The sequence below is a fragment of the Oryx dammah genome, unplaced genomic scaffold, assembly GCF_014754425.2.
Source record: "Oryx dammah isolate SB20612 unplaced genomic scaffold, SCBI_Odam_1.1 HiC_scaffold_5, whole genome shotgun sequence".
Lineage (NCBI taxonomy): Eukaryota > Metazoa > Chordata > Mammalia > Artiodactyla > Bovidae > Oryx > Oryx dammah.
The window spans coordinates 84,957,271-84,974,083 of NW_024070189.1; positions in this window are offsets into that span (position 1 = coordinate 84,957,271).

Genomic DNA, 16,813 nt, shown 5'->3' on the forward strand with positions numbered 1-16,813 from the left:
ACTTCATTTCTTGTTTTGGATATTTACGTTTGTGCATGCAAAGTCGCTTCAGTCATGTCCAGCTCTTTGCAAACCTATGGACTGTAGCCTGCCAGGCTCCTCTGTCCACAGGATTCTCCAGGCAAGCATAGTGGAGTGGGTTGCCATGCCCTCCTCCAGGGCATCTTCCGGACCCAGGGATCGAACCTGCATCTCCTGTGACCCCTGCATTGCAGGCGGATTCTTTACCACCAAGCCACTGGGGAAGCCCGTGGATGTTTAGGGGACATCTTATTTTTTTAACACTTAAACCTGAGAAACACAGAGTCTCCTATTTATTGATTTAATCTAGGTTTATTACTGTGTAAACCATTCAATAGTCTGACTTTAAACATCTAAATACAGTCAAACTTATATTTGTCTTCTCCATTAATATGGACATTCAAAACAGTTGGTTTTATGCCTTTCCATATTTTTTCAAAGGCTTTCCCAACTGAAGATCATTCAAATACTCCCCTATCATGTAATGATATTTTTCTGCTGGCATATTAGGGAATCAGCAGTAGTAGAGGCTGGATAAATGTTAGTGAGGGAAGCAGATACTGCAAGTTAAGAAAGAGCTTCCATACATGCCCCAGTACTTTTCAGTTAATCACTCCCTGATCAATGACCGGTAAGAGCAGAAAGAGGCTGGCTAATGTCATCAGTGAGAGCTTTTTTGTATAATCCTAGAATGAGCCTCTTTTTCACAGAGGAAGGCTTTTGAGGAGCATTCACCTGGGACACAAACACCTTCTGCTCTGGGAAGTTCTTGAACTTCCACTTCCAGAAATTCACACACCTAATTCTTACACAGGCTTTCTTCTCACCAATCCTTTAATCAGATTCCTTCCTAATTTCTTGCAACCTTGGAAAACTATTAATCACCATTTATTAATCCGTACAGAAAGTTACTTCATGCCATGCTGCTTTCCAGCTGGGTGGACAAAAAGATGTACTGCTTGAGGTTCAGCCCACTGTCCTACAGGACAGCCCCAGAGTTGGAGTGTGACATTGCACCAGTCTACTTGTGGTTGTTGCCAGCAAAATGCACAGAGAAACCTATGAACCAGGGCTGAATTCATTCCTCTTCAATTTTCAACTGGTCTTAGAGGGCCTCACATGAAGCAGTAGATAAGTTTGTGGAAGAAACTTCAATGAGATAAATGTGCTCATATTTTGAGAATAGTATGAGAAATGGGGCCTTCAGGAGCTGTCTAGACTTAATCTTGTATGTGCAAGTTCTGTTTAGTGAGTGTTTCTGGACAAGTTTAGGTAGATTCCTCCCTCCCACCCTTCTTTCTTTCCTTCCATCTCCCCTTTTACCTCTCTTCCATCTATCAGAAAATATTGACAAAGCAGCTATTATATACCAGGCATCATTGCAGAACTTGGGGAATGGTGGTGAGCAAGATGGGCCCATCTCTGCCTTTGTTAACTCACATATTGGCATCCTAGTAGAACAGAATAGCACTCGATTCCTGATGAGCAGCAGCTCAGTTTACCTGGTCATCTGCTCTTCTGAAGTCAGGTTGTATGTCTCAATCATGGCATAGGACAAAGCTGTTCTTTTTCAAAGGATGGAACAGTTATTTTAGAAGAGGACATGGCAAGCCTTCATAACTTCTAGGACTTCCATTTTTATTTTCTAATCAGTTTTGCCATTGCTCCAAAAAAGGATAAGATAATACAGCAGTCCCTAACCTTTTTGGCACCAGGGACTGGTTTTGTGGAAGACATCTTTTCCGTGAACTGAGTGGCAGGGATGGGGATAGTTTCAGGATGATTTAAGCGCATGACATTTATTGTGTACTTTATTTTTATTATTATTACATTGTGATATATAGTGAAATAATTATACAACCCATCATGGTGCAGAATCAGTGGGAACCCTGAGCTTGTTTTCCTGCAACTAAGGAGTGCAACCAAGATCCCTGACATGTGCAGTTCAAAGTAGGGTTCGAGCTCCTACAAGAGTCTAATGCTGCTGCTGATATGAGAGGAGGCAGAGCTCAAGTGGTAATGCCAGCAATGGGGAGAAACTGTAAATACAGATGAAGCTTCACTTGCTTGCCCACCGCTCACCTCTTGCTGCGCAACCCATTTCCTAACAGTTGGCCCAAGGGTCGGGGACTTCTGAGATAATACACACATTCCTGATGCCCCTCTTAATTTCCTGGATCCATACAGTAGAGAGAAAAAGCTATTTGCACCCCAACCAGACCAGCTGGGGAAAACTTGGTTGCTCTGAACCATGGTCAAATTGTTTCAATATTTGATTCAACTAGCAAAGAGGTGGGAAAGGATAATTTAAATCAAGTATATATTTTCTCCAAAATCTGAGGAACCCACTAAATGTTTTTCTTACTGGTGGGGGTACAAGGTACAGCAAAATATTTCTTTACTTTGAAAAGAAGATCCTCACTTGTCCCAAATTACTGGATCCCCCAAAACTTCACTGAAGCAGTAGGCCCTTCATTTCTCTCTCTCTTTAATAATGTATGTGTTTTTCATCAAGAATAGCTACATCACACACTCCATGTACTGTCAGCATTATTATTAATTTAATGAACAAGCATTATGTCCCTTGGGGAAATATAAACTTCTCTGTCCCTGTGCACTAAGTTATAGAAAGCATTAGAGAGTAATCTAATCTAGAAGAAATGTGTACTTTGATAAACCCAAAAAATTTGTTTTCAGGTAAAACAAATTGTTTCCATTGCTTCATGTGACAGAGTTAAAGGCATAGCTATTACCGATCACTAGCTATCTATTCGGAGAAGGCAATGGCACCCCACTCCAGGTCTCTTGCCTGGCAAATCCCATGGATGGAGGAGCCTGGTGGGCTGCAGTCCATGGGGTCACTGAGAGTTGGACACGACTCAGTGACTTCCCTTTCACTTTTCACTTTCATACATTGGAGAAGGAAATGGCAACCCACTCCAGTGTTCTTGCCTGGAGAATCCCAGGGACGGGGGAGCCTGATGGGCTGCTGTCTATGGGATTGCACAGAGTTGGACACGACTCAAGTGATTTAGCAGCAGCAGCAGCAGCAGCTATCTATTAACTGTTGGAGGCCATATTTATTTGTCCAAATGAAAAAAGGCCACCCTTAGAAGAGCAGCTAAAATCAATGAAATATATTCTTTATCCTCCAGGGCCCATCTGTCATCTGCACAGGGGAGCTAAATAGGAATCGGGGGAAAATCAGCACCTCTGCAACTTCTATAGGTCTTTGTTTGACAGAGATACAAATCGTCACAATTTCACAGTAATTCAGGGTTACTTTGATTTATAATTTTGACTTGGAGAATTTTAGAGGTTTCCACTTGGCATATTTTCCTTCTAGCCCCTTACCCTGTGTGTTGGGAAGCCCATGCGAGAGGTCTGTGGGTTCTTGGTATTTTTATTTTTAGTACATATTCAACAAGTGGAGAAATAGCACAACATTGTGACAGAGATTGCCAGGTTTCTCCCCAAAATTTACTTCCTGTTTTCCCTCCATAAAATGTTAGGTGCCATTTGCTACCCTCCCTTGTATATAGAAATGATCCTGTAGTCAGAGTTTGCTAAAAGACTGCAAAGGTGAGATGTATACCCTTCTAAGGCTTTTGGAAACATGTCTGCCTCTTCACGTGCCTTCCTCTTCCATAGACTGGGAGCTGCTGATAAGACGGAAAAGCCCTGAGAAGGAAGGGGGCCTGGGGCCTCAGGCATAAGGAGCCCTGCCTGAACTGTCACCTACCTGAGGAACATTTCTGTTGTGGTTCAGCCATTATATATTTGGGAATATATATTTGTTACCATAGTCTTGTGAATACAGTGTGGATTCAGGACTTCACTGGTCTATCATAAGCTGACTCAAACCAAATTCATTTACAATTTTCAGAAGCTCCCACTCTTAACATGTAAATTACAATGGGTAGTGGATCCTCAGGTATTAGTGGTTTCTTAGAGCCTATATCCAACCATAAGACTCAAACGATCTGGACATATTCTATTTTCTAAAGCAAAATCATCTTAGTAAAGATTTGCAGGTTCTTTTCTGGCAGGCAAGAAAGAAGATTTGACTTGCAGACACTGTTATCGTCTGGTCTTCTCAGAGTTGTCCAGATTTTTCTTCATTCAAGTGACTAAAGGTGATGTATGGAGTCAGGTCCAGGAATTTGTTAAGGAGACCACAGTCCTTTTTTGTAATGAATCATCAGACATGTAGTTTTTTTGTTTGCTTGTTCTGTTTTGCTTTCATATTTTTAAAACAGATCAAATGGGGTTTAGTAGGCTCTTATCCACTTCACTCCTAATAATCCTATGATATGTTAGAAACCACCAACTCTCTATGGGTTAGGCCATTTAGATTACATTGCCAGTAACCAGAGCCTTACCCCTGAGGTTAAGTACCACCATGTCACCCAGGGTCCTGTAGACTGTGTGTCATATACAGTGGTTTTTGTCTTCAGAAAAACGATCATTACAGAGATCATCATTGCTACTTAGTAGGATACTGCTCAAAGTGATACCAAAGATAAGTAAAAGAAGGGCACTCTTGGCTGTAGATTAGTATTTCTTAATCTGGGGACTGGAGTCCCAACAGGTATGTGTAAGTAATGAGTAAACTTTCAGTGGCAAAGAAACAGCATATATAAGTGGTGGATAAAAAGGCCTAAATTATGGTCTCTTCTTGTCCATGAAGCTGAACTATATTTTGACGTACTTTACTCATTTGAGAATTGAGGACCCTCATTTATAGACTTTAATCCTTGCCTCTTTTACTACTGAACAACCTTAAAACACCTAAAAACAACCATGCACCTTTGTGCGTGCATGGTGCTAAGTTGCTTCAGTCGAGTCTGATTCTTTGTAACCCCATAGACTGTAGCCTACCATGCTCCTCTGTCCATGAGATTCTTCAGACAAGAATACTGGAGTGGGTTGCCATGACTTCCTCCAGGGGATCTTCCTGACCCAGGGATTGAACCCTTGTCTCTTAAGTCTCCTGCTTTGGCAAATGGGTTCTTTACCACTAGTGCCACCTGGGAAGCCCAAAAATCCTCTTCAGGTAGAACCAGTTCCTGTATTGAGTATTAATTATATGTAATTCAAGCAAAACTGAGACACCTCAAGGCCTGTGAGCCTTGAGAAATAAGATATAATTTCCATATCCTCAATCCTTTTTTTATTGGTAAGAGAATATCAATACAATGTCTATATACTTTGGAATGCTGAAAAGTTTGTAACATGTTTGTAACATATAACAAAGCTTTGTAATAATCTTTTTTTTATATAAATATTTTCAAAGTCTGTTTACCACAGCCTAGAAATTGTCACTATGACATTTTGTCTCATTTCCTCTAAAAATTCAGTGAAACTCAGTTTTTATAGGACCTTTTCTTTCCTGTTACTTCTTCATTTTCAGATATGCTTTTCTTCTAATATTCTTTGCTGCACTTGGATTTGAAAGACCAGGCTTCATCTTATTAACCAACTACTTGGTCCATGTGCTGAGCAGGGGGAATTTAAAACATCTTAGAAGGCAAGAGGTGAGGGGGAAGGCTTTGTATATTTCTATATTTTAATTTTGTCTGTCATACAGTATTATCTCACACTTTTCAATATGTTTTCATTTTATAATAGTCTGGAAGGCTCAAAACTAGCAGTGATTATCCCATGGGAGAAGAACTGTGCGTTCAGTGAGAATTCCAGGGACAGAGGGACCTGGCAGGCTACCATCCATGGGCTCTCAAAGATGAACACAACTGAGTGACTAACACTTTCACTTTCAACACTTTCTGGAGGGATTTGGGCAAAGTCAGATATTGAATAAATAATTACAAATAACAACTAGATCACAGAAGGCTATGAGTAGAAAATCAGGTACTATTTTGGCACAGAGAAATGAGGCCTAATGGTCAACTTATGCTGAAGGAAGGGAAGAAGCATGTGTCATGACTCATTGTAAAAGACTCTGATGCTGGGAGGGATTGGGGGCAGGAGGAGAAGGGGATGACAGAGGATGAGATGGCTGGATGGCATCACTGACTCGATGGACCTGAGTCTGAGTGAACTCCGGGAGGTGGTGATGGACAGGGAGGCCTGGCGTGCTGCGATTCATGGGGTCGCAAAGAGTCGGACACAACTGAGCGACTGAACTGAACTGATCTAAGTTAATATGCAGAATGGGAGGGGGCATGTTTCCACCAGAGGGAACAGCATGTGTAGTTCTAAGGCTAAATTATAGGTTTTAAGAACTGAGAAAGGTCCAAAAGGGAAAAGAAGAAGGTGATGAGACTGAAAATATGAAGTGACTGAATCACACAGGGCCTTTAGGTTGTGTCAAGGGGATCAAAGTTTGGTCCTTGAACACTAGGAAGCCACTAAAGGATTTTAATCAGAGGATATTATTTTCATTTGAAATGACCACACTGTCTACAGAGTGAAAACCAGATTGAAGTGGAGACAAAGCAAACACAAGACAGGTGAGTTGGTGTTACAGCGTTTCCAGTGAAAGACAAATGCATCAGGTTATGGCCAGAAGACTTGGGGAGAGTAAATGAATTTTGAAGCTATTTAAAAGGAAAGAAATGGAGTTAGAAAGTGATCTAGTTTCATTCTTTTACAAGTGGTTGACCAGTTTTCCCAGCACCACTTGTTAAAGAGTTCGTCTTTACTCCATTGTATATTCTTGCCTCCTTTGTCAAAGATAAGGTGTCCATGTGTGTGTGGATTAATCTCTGGGCTTTCTATTTTGTTCCATTGATCTATATTTCTGTCTTTATGCCAGTACCATACTGTCTTGATGACTGTGACTTTGTAGTAGAGCCTGAAGTCAGGCAAGTTGATTCCTCCAGTTCCATTCTTCTTTCTCAAGATTGCTTTGGCTATTCGAGGTTTTTTTGTATTTCCGGACAAATCTTGAAATTATTTGTTCTAGTTCTGTGAAAAATACTGCTGGTAGCTTGATAGGGATTGCATTGAATCTGTAGATTGCTTGGGGGTAGTATACTCATTTTCACTATATTGATTCTTCTGATCCATGAACATGGTATATTTCTCTATCTATTAGTGTCTTCTTTGATTTCTTTCATCAGTGTTTTACAGTTTTCTATATATAGGTCTTTAGTTTCTTTAGGTAGATATATTCCTAAGTATAACACCACACACAAAAATAAACTCAAAATGGATTAAAGATCTAAATATAAGACCAGAAACTATAAAACTCCTAGAGGAGAACATAGGCAAAACACTCTCCAACATAAATCACAGCAGGATCCTCTATGATCCACCTCCCACAATTCTGGAAATAAAAGCAAAAATAAACAAATGGGATCTAATTAAAATTAAAAGCTTCTGCACAACAAAGGAAAATATAAGCAAGGTGAAAAGACAGCCTTCTGAATGGGAGAAAATAATAGCAAATGAAGCAACTGACAAACAACTAATCTCAAAAATATACAAGCAACTTATGCAGCTCAATTCCAGAAAAATTAACGACCCAATCAAAAAATGGGCCAAAGAACTAAATAGACATTTCTCCAAAGAAGACATACGGATGGCTAACAAACACATGAAAAGATGCTCAACATCACTCATTATTAGAGAAATGCAAATCAAGACCACAATGAGGTACCACTTCACACCAGTCAGAATGGCTGCGATCCAAAAGTCTACAAGCAATAAATGCTGGAGAGGGTGTGGAGAAAAGGGAACCCTCCTACACTGTTGGTGGGAATGCAAACTAGTACAGCCACTATGGAGAACAGTGTGGAGATTCCTTAAAAAATTGCAAATAGAACTGCCTTATGACCCAGCAATCCCACTGCTGGGCATACACACTGAGGAAACCAGAATTGAAAGAGACACATGTACCCCAATGTTCATCGCAGCACTGTTTATAATAGCCAGGACATGGAAACAACCTAGATGTCCATCAGCAGATGAATGGATAAGAAAGCTGTGGTACATATACACAATGGAGTATTACTCAGCCATTAAAAAGAATACATTTGAATCAGTTCTAATGAAATGGATGAAACTGGAGCTGATTATACAGAGTGAAGTAAGCCAGAAAGAAAAACACCAATACAGTATACTAACACATATATATGGAATTTAGTAAGATGGTAATGATGACCCTGTATGCGAGACAGCAAAGGAGACACAGATGTGTAGAGCGGACTTTTGGACTCTGAGGGAGAGGGAGAGGGTGGGATGATTTGGGAGAATGGCATTGAAACATGTATACTATCATGTAAGAAATGAATCACCAGTCTGTGTTTGATGTAGGATACAGGATGCTCAGGGCTGGTGCACGGGGATGATCCAGAGGGATGGTGTGGGGTGGGAGGTGGGAGGGGGGTTCATGTTTGGGAATTCATGTACACCCGTGGTGGATTTGTGTTGCTGTATGGCAAAACCAATACAGTATTGTAAAGTAAAATAAAGTAAAAATAAAAATAAAAAAATAAGAATGCAAAACCAATATAATATTATAAAGTAATTAGCCTCTAATTAAAATAAATAAATTTAAATTAAACAATTTTTAAAAAAAGGAAGAAATGTATGACAATGTCTGATTGCATGTTGGTGACAAAAAAGAGTAATGAGTCAAGGATATATGCTTGGGCTCATGGCTTGAGTACCCGGATGATGGATAGTGTTAGCTCTTGCCTGGAAAATCCTGCAGGAGCATCCCTATTCCCTATGCGCATACGCACTGACACCTAAGATGGAAGCACTGGTAATGTAACATATTCATCTTGTCTTTCTTTAGATAAATCTTTTGAGATTTAATTTACACACAGTAAATTTCACCAATGTTAAGTGCGCAATTTGAATGAGTTTTGAGAAATATAGTCATGTCACTGGTACCATACTCATGATAAGGAACATTTCCATCACTCAAGAAAGGTCTCTCACACCCCTTTGCCCTCTGTGCCTTCAGGCCAGTCCTGGCTCCTGGTATTGATCTGTTTTCTATCCCTTTACTTTCTCTAAACTTTCATATAAATGAAAGCTTCTTTCATTTAGAACAATGCTTTTGAGATTCATACACATTGTTGCATGTATCAGCAACATATTTTTGTTGCTGCAAATGTTTGCTTCATTTTATTCCCTGAGTGAAATTCCACCACAAAGATACAGTAAAATTTGTTTATCCATTGAGCAGTTGATGGTCATATGGGTGGGCTTTCCCCCAGTTTGGGGCTATTATGGATAAAAAGTTGGTATGAAAACTCCAATCATCTTTTGTATACAAATGTATCCATTTCTCTAGTAAATACTTAGAAATTGGGTCACTGGTGTATGCTCAGCAGTTCAGTTGTATCTGACTCTTTGCGACCCCATTGACTGTAGCCCACCAGGCTCCTCTGTCCATGGAATTTCTACAGGCAAGAATACTGGAGTGGGTAGCTATTTCCTCCTCCAGGGGATCTTCCTGATCCAGGGATCAAACCCACATCTCTTGTGTCTCGTGCACTGGCATGCACACTCCTTACCACTGTTCCACCTCTGTTATTAGGTTGCATGATAAATGTATGTTTAAGAAACATCAGAAGCTATCAGATTTTTTTTCCAAAGTGGCTGTATCATTTTGCATTCACATCAGTAATGCATGAGAGTTCAAGTTGTTCCACACTCTAGCAAATACTTTGCATTATAGATATATATATTTTTTCATTCTAATGGGTATGTAGCATCAACTACCTGTGGTTTTAATGTTTATTTCTCTAGTTGTTAATGATGCTGGATATTCATGTATAAAAATAGGAAACTTTACTTCATCTCATCTACTGAAATTAGATCAAAGTGGATCACAGACCTTAGTGTCAGAAGAAAACCTTTTAAACTTCTAGAAGAATATGTAGGAGAAAGTCATTTGATCTTGGGTTATGCAAAAATGTCTTGGGAAAGCAAGAGGACAAACTATAAAGGACAAACTAATAAATTAGACTTTATTAAAAGTTTATTAAATTAGACTTTATCAAATTTAGAGTCATTAGCTTCTCAAAAGACTTTGTATAGTATATGGAGAGACAAGCCACCAACAAGGAGAAAATATTTACAAAATATGTATCTGCTAAGGGAGTCTCTCTCCTTCTCCCTCTTTTCCTCTTTCCCTCTTTTTGTTTGCATGGGTTGTGATATAAATTCTGCTGTCATTCTTACCTTTGTTTCTCTACATAATGTCTATTTTCCTCTCATCACTTTTGAGATTTTCTATTTTCACTTTTTATTTTTAGCAATTTGATTAAGATATACACTGGCATAGTTTTCATTAGGTATGCTCTGCTGGCATGTATATGTCTATGGTGGTGGTGGTTTAGTCACTAAGTTGTGTCTGATTCTTATGACGCCATATGTTTATAGTTTTCATTAAATTTGGACAATTTTCAGCCTTCTTTCATCAAATAATTTCTCTTCCCACATCAATTTCTTCTCTCTTTCCAATTACTCATATGTTGGATCATTTGTTATTCCCATAGCTTACCAATGTTCAAGCCACTTCTATTTTCCTTTCTGTGCTCCACATGGGATAGTTTCTATTACTATGTCTTCAAATTCACTAATATTTTTTTTTTCTGAAGAGGGAAATCTCCTTTTAACATCCATTGTGTTTTTTTATTTGAAATATTATATTTTTAACCTCTAGAATTTCCAATTAGTTCTTTTAAATTTTCCTCATCAGGTTTAGTTTTCCTCTATCTTCTTGTAAAGTTACAGAGTATCTATAATAGCTGTGTTAATGACTGTGTTGGCTCCTTCTATTACTTCTGTTATGTCTGGATCTGTTTTTACTAATTGATTTTCTTCCTTGTTATGGGAAACATTTTTCTGCTTTATGCATGCCTGGAATTTTTTTTATTGGCTGCAAAAGAATGAGAATTTTACATCCTTACCGCTTATTATTATTATTCCCTTAGATACAATGGACTTTATTCTAACAGGCAATTAAATTACTTGGAATCAGATGGATCATTTTGAGACTGACTTTTAAGGCTGGTAGGAATGGGCTCAGATGAATTTTAATTATTAGTCTAATTTAGCCCCACTACTAAGTGGATCATTTTATCAGAGTACTATCAAATGCCCCTGGCATTTTGAAGTTCTTCCACTCCAGCTGGTGGGAATACACAGAACTTGCAGTATTGTTTACCCTAGTGCCTTTTGCTTCCCCCTGGCCTAGACTGTGTGCAGTTTCTTTATACACACACACACAAATCAGAACACAAACAGTTATTTCAAAGTTCACTCAGCAAACACTCAGTGTCCTCTTCCTCTGGGTAATTGTGAGGATATTCCACAAATCCTTTGATATTCCTCCCATCAAATGGTGGGCTTTAGTTCTCTTCCTTTAGAGTGTGAGTGACCCATGTCAGACAAATAGATTATAGCAGAAGTGACGGGGTTTCACTTCTGTGGTTAGGCTGTTAATACGGTGGCTTCCCTTTTGCCTGTACTCACTTGCTTCTTCCTGGATAACTGCTCTGAGGGAAGCCAGAACCTTTAGGCCTAGTCAGATCGTCAGTGACTGTAGCCTATAACTCAGGCCAGTACTTTAGTTGCAATTTTATGAGAAATCTGTTGGAGTCATGTCAGAATCAGACACGACTGAGCGACTGAACTGAACTGAATGTCTTATACCATAGTATATTACCAAAACCAAGAAATTGACACTGGAACAATATTATGAAGTAAACTACAGACCTTACTTGGATCTCCGTGTGTGTATGTGTGTGTGTGTGTAGTTCTATGAAATGCTGCTGCTTCTACTGCTGCTAAGTCGCATCAGTCGTGTCCAACTCTGTGTGATCCCATAGACGGCAGCCCACAGGCTCCGCCGTCCCTGGGATTCGCCAGGCAAGAACACTGGAGTGGGTTGCCATTTCCTTCTCCAATGCATGAAAGTGAAAAGTGAAAGTGAAGTCGCTCAGTCATGTCCGACCCTCAGTGACCCCATGGACTGCAGCCTACCAGGCTCCTCCATCCATGGGATTCTCCAGGCAAGAGTACTGGAGTGGGGTGCCATCGCCTTCTCCTCTATGAAATGCTATCATGTATATATTTATGTAACTACTGCCATGATTAAGACACAGAACTGTTCCATTATCATAGTAAAACTCCCGTTGCCATTTATTGAACAACACAAACACCTCCAAAACATAACCCCTGGCAGGCACTGATATGTTCTCCATTTCTAAAATTTTGTCATTTTCAGAATAATATATAAATAGAATCATATAGTATGCAACATTGTGACTGATTTTTTCATTCACCATAATATCTTTGAGATCCATCCTGTAGTTCATTCAGTGTTTGAGGTTTCCAGTTGATTCCACACCCTTGTCCTCATTTGAAGTTTTCAATATTTTGTATGTTAGCCATTCTAATAGGCAGGTAATAATATTTACTTATGCTTTTAATATCTATTTCTCTACCAATTGGACTTCCCTTGTGGCTCAGCTGGTAAAGAATCTGCCCACAATGCAGGAGACCTGGATTCAACTCCTGGGTTGGGAAGATCCCCTGGAGAAGGGAAAGGCTACCTACTCCAGTATTCTGGTCTGGAGAATTTCATAGACTGTACAGTCCATGGGGTTGTAAAGAGTTGGACACGACTGAGTAACTTTCACTTTCTCTACCGATTAATGATGTTTAGTATCTTTTCATATGCTTATTGATTCTGCATATTCTTGTTTTTCAAGACCATGGTCCATTTTCTAGGTGGATTGTTTTCTTAGTAATTATTTCAAAGAGGTTTTTTTTTTTTTTCAATATTCTGAATATAAATCCTTTGTCAGGTATGTTGTCAAATATCTCCTCCCAGTTTATGGCCCATCTCTTATTAGGGTCTTTTTCAGAGAAAAAACCTTTAATTTTGATGAATTCCAATCTATATTTTAAAATTATTTTTATTTTTAAAATTATTGTTATTCTACAGATTTTGTGCTTAGTGTTATATCTAAGAACTCCCTGTTTAACTCTAAGTCATGAAGACTAAAGACTGTGTTCTATGCTTCCTTCTAGAAGTTTTGTGTTTATTAGCTTTTACATTTTACATCAAGATCTATGATCCATTTTGAGTTAATTTTTGTGTAAGGGATGAAATTCAGTTAAGAATTTTTAAATTATTTTTTTGTTTTTAGTGTCTAGTTGGTCCCAATCCATTTGAAAAGACTACCTTTCTCCACTGAATTACTTTTGTACCTTTTCCAGAAATTAGCTGTGTGCTTATGTGAAAATATTTCTAGATTCTTTATTCTGATCCAGTAATCTATGGAATACCATAATCTATCGGTTACTGTTGTTGTTTAGTCGCTAAGTTGTGTCTGACTCTTTTGTGACCGCACGGACTATAGCCCACCAGGCTGTCCATGGGATTTCCCAGGCAACAGAGTGGGTTGCCATTTCCTTCTCCAGGGGAACTTCCTGACCAGGTATCAAACCGGCGTCTCTTGCGTTGGCCAGCAGATTCTTTACTGCTGAGCCTCCAGGGAAGCCCCAGAGGTTACTGTACCTATAGAGAATACCTTAATATCAGACAGTAATAGGTCCTCAGACTTTATTGTCTTTTGCCAGTTTTTCCACTATTTTAGTTTTGTTCTCTTTCCATATATATTTAATTTCAGTTTCATATTTATAAAATAATCCTGATAGGATGTTGATAGGAATTTCTATCAAAAAGATAATTTGGACTGAATTATCACCTTTAGTATGTTTATTCTTCCAACCTGTGAGCCCAATGTCTCTTCATTTATATAGGTCTTTATTAATTTGTTTAATGTTTTATGGTCTTCAGCATATAGGTCCTATACATGTTTGATTAAACTTATACCTAAAGATTTCATTATTTTGGAGCTAATGTAAATGTTATTGAATTTTAACTTTAGTTTCCAATTTGTCACTAGTATACAGAAATTTGGTTGATTTCTGGTGTTGAGCTTGTATCCTGTGATCTTGCTTATTACTCTAGGACTTTTTCAATGTTTATGGTGAGGATTTTCTATATAGACAAACATATCATTGGTAAACAGAGACAGTTTTATTTATCTTTTCCCATTTTATATTGCTTTTCTTTTTCTTGCTTTATCGTACTAGTTAGAACTCCCTATACTGTGCTGAATAGGAGTAGTGAGAGTGGACATCCATGTCTTGGTCTCAGTTTTAGAGTGATAGTGTTCAGTTCTTCACTCTTAGTCGCAATTTTAAAAAACAAATAATCTGTACCCAGTTGAAGAATTTCCCTTCCCTTGCTATTCCAGTTTGCTAAGGGTTTTAATCATGAATGGATATTGAATTTTGTAAAAATGCCTTTTCTGCATCATTTGCTATAGTCATGTGGTTCTCTTCTGCAGCCTGTTGTTACGGTGGATTACATTGATTGATTTTGGAATATTGAACTAGCCTTGCATTTCTTAAATAAACCTCACTGGTCATATTACATTATTTTTCTTATATATTGCTGGATTCAATTTGCTAATATTTTATTGATTTTGCATCTATATTCATGAGATATATTGGTCTGTATTTTCCCTTTTTGTACTGGCTTTGTCTGGTTATGATATAAGGGTAATGTCAGCCTCATAAAATTAGTTGCAAAGTGTGGTCTTCTATTTTCTGGAAAAGATTATGTAGAATTGGTGTTACTTTAAAAACAAATGTTCAGTAGAATTAACCACTGAAACCATCTGGAACTAGATATTTCTTTTTTGAAAGTTTTTTAACTACAAATTTAATTTGTTTAATACCTTTAAAAAGCTTTTACTTGAAGCCATATGACATTTGGTAAAGCTATAGGTAAGGGTTTGTAGGAAAGTGAGGTAAATATTATAGAAAACTAAAGGAAAAGGAATCCTTTTTATTTAGAAACAGCATTGTCTGCAGGAGGAAAATGTACTGGTTCATCAATCTAAGAAGACTTCCAAAAAAATGCTGAAGGTACTACTTGGTTTATTTCTTCTTATAGAAAATGTGAAAGAAGAGAGATAAACTGAATAAAAACTGTTAATGAAAACCAGCTATATCTTGATGGCTCTGAAAAATTTCAGACTTTTTCTGGAAAATAATGCTGAATAATTAAAATCAAGTAATTATTTTAACAATTAAAATAATTAAGATCAAATTGCATCGGATCAAAGAAAAGGTACAGGCCACTTTCAGGAAACCATGATCTAATGATGAAGCCAAAGGTTTGGTTGTAAAGTCCCTTGTTAAGATTACATGTGGCCACTCAGAGTTTCTTAGAATACAGGCCCTTGAAAGTGTTTCAATATTTATCTCCCAGATCCTTTCAGTCGAATAGGGCTCCTAAGAAGTCTAAGAGTGCTGTCTCTAACAGTTTCATCAGAAACTCAAGGTAGGGAAGGGTTTAAGCTTATGGAGGTTTGAGAGTATGCCTGTGTCTAATGAAGTGACCCCCATTAAAGATTCACAGAAGATACAAAGTTTGAAAAACAGAATTACATTTGCAGAAATATTTCTGGCCAAAAGGGGGCAGAGATTATATAAAATGATATGAAGTTGTTGGAACCATGAATTCTACTGTCAGGCTATCAAGTGAGAAAAGTTCTCAGCTGCAAATTCTTACTACCTTTCATGAAAACGGAAGGATGACTCAACCAGGGTAGATACAAGTTCTCAGAGGGCAGAGCCTAGGGCTATGGAGAGTTACTCTCAGACCTTCAGAAATAGTCAAGGAACTTTACATTTTGACAATAGGATTTCAGAATTGCTGTGAACAAGTGCCTTCTTTTCTTCCTTTCGAGCATAACTGTCTATAGCAATTATCCTCTGCTTGTTCTACCACAATATAGTGGGGGTATTGAGAGGCAGATAAATTGCTCCTTTAGATTCACAAATGTATATATAGAGAGGACTAAATTCAAGGAGCTCTCCTTAATGAACTTTGAGCTAATGTTCAATAAGATGAACCTTTTGATAGGAGACTTAGAGGATGAGTGTATTTTACACATGAAAAGAGTACAAATAATTTTTTGCCAGAGGTCATTAGTGCCCTCTTATGGTTTTAAAAATATGTCCATAAATTCTTCGCTACTTCTCCCTTTGAGTGTGAGCTGGATGTAGTGATTTGCTCCTAATGAAGAGAATATGGTGGAAATAATGGTATGTCATCTTCAATATTGGGTTATAAAAAGACCATAGCTTCCAGTTTGGGTGCAGTATCTCTCCTGCATCACTTGTTCAGAGGCAACACATGTAATGAGAGGCCCTATGGAGAAGTCAGTATGACAAAGATTCCTGTCAACTGTTATGTGACTTTGAAAATAGAACCTCTATCTTTATTAAGTCTTCGGAAACCATAGTCTTGGTCAGCAGTTTGACTGAAATGTTGTGTGAACCCTGAGCAGAAATATTCAGTTTAGCTACTTCTAGGTTCCTGACCCTCAGAAACCACGTGAGATGTAACGTTTGTTGTTTCACACTGCTGTTCGTTATGCAGCAATAGCTAATCACTACATGCTCGATGGGCTTCCCAGGGGGCTCTAGTGGCAAAGAACCCACCTGCCAATGCATGAGCCGTCAGACGTGAGTTTGATCCCTGGGTGGGGACGATCCCATGGCAACCCACTCCAGTATTCTTGCCTGGAGAATACCATGGACAGAGGAGCCCGGCGGGCTACAGTCCGTAGGGTTGCAGAGTCTGCCACAACCGAAGTGACTTAGCATGCATGTACACTCTCTATGCCACTCTCTCCTCTCTGGGATATGGTGTCCTGTAAATTCTAGCCATCTTGCTGTCTTCTCAACTCAGCTAGCCTTTAGGACTCTGTTTAGA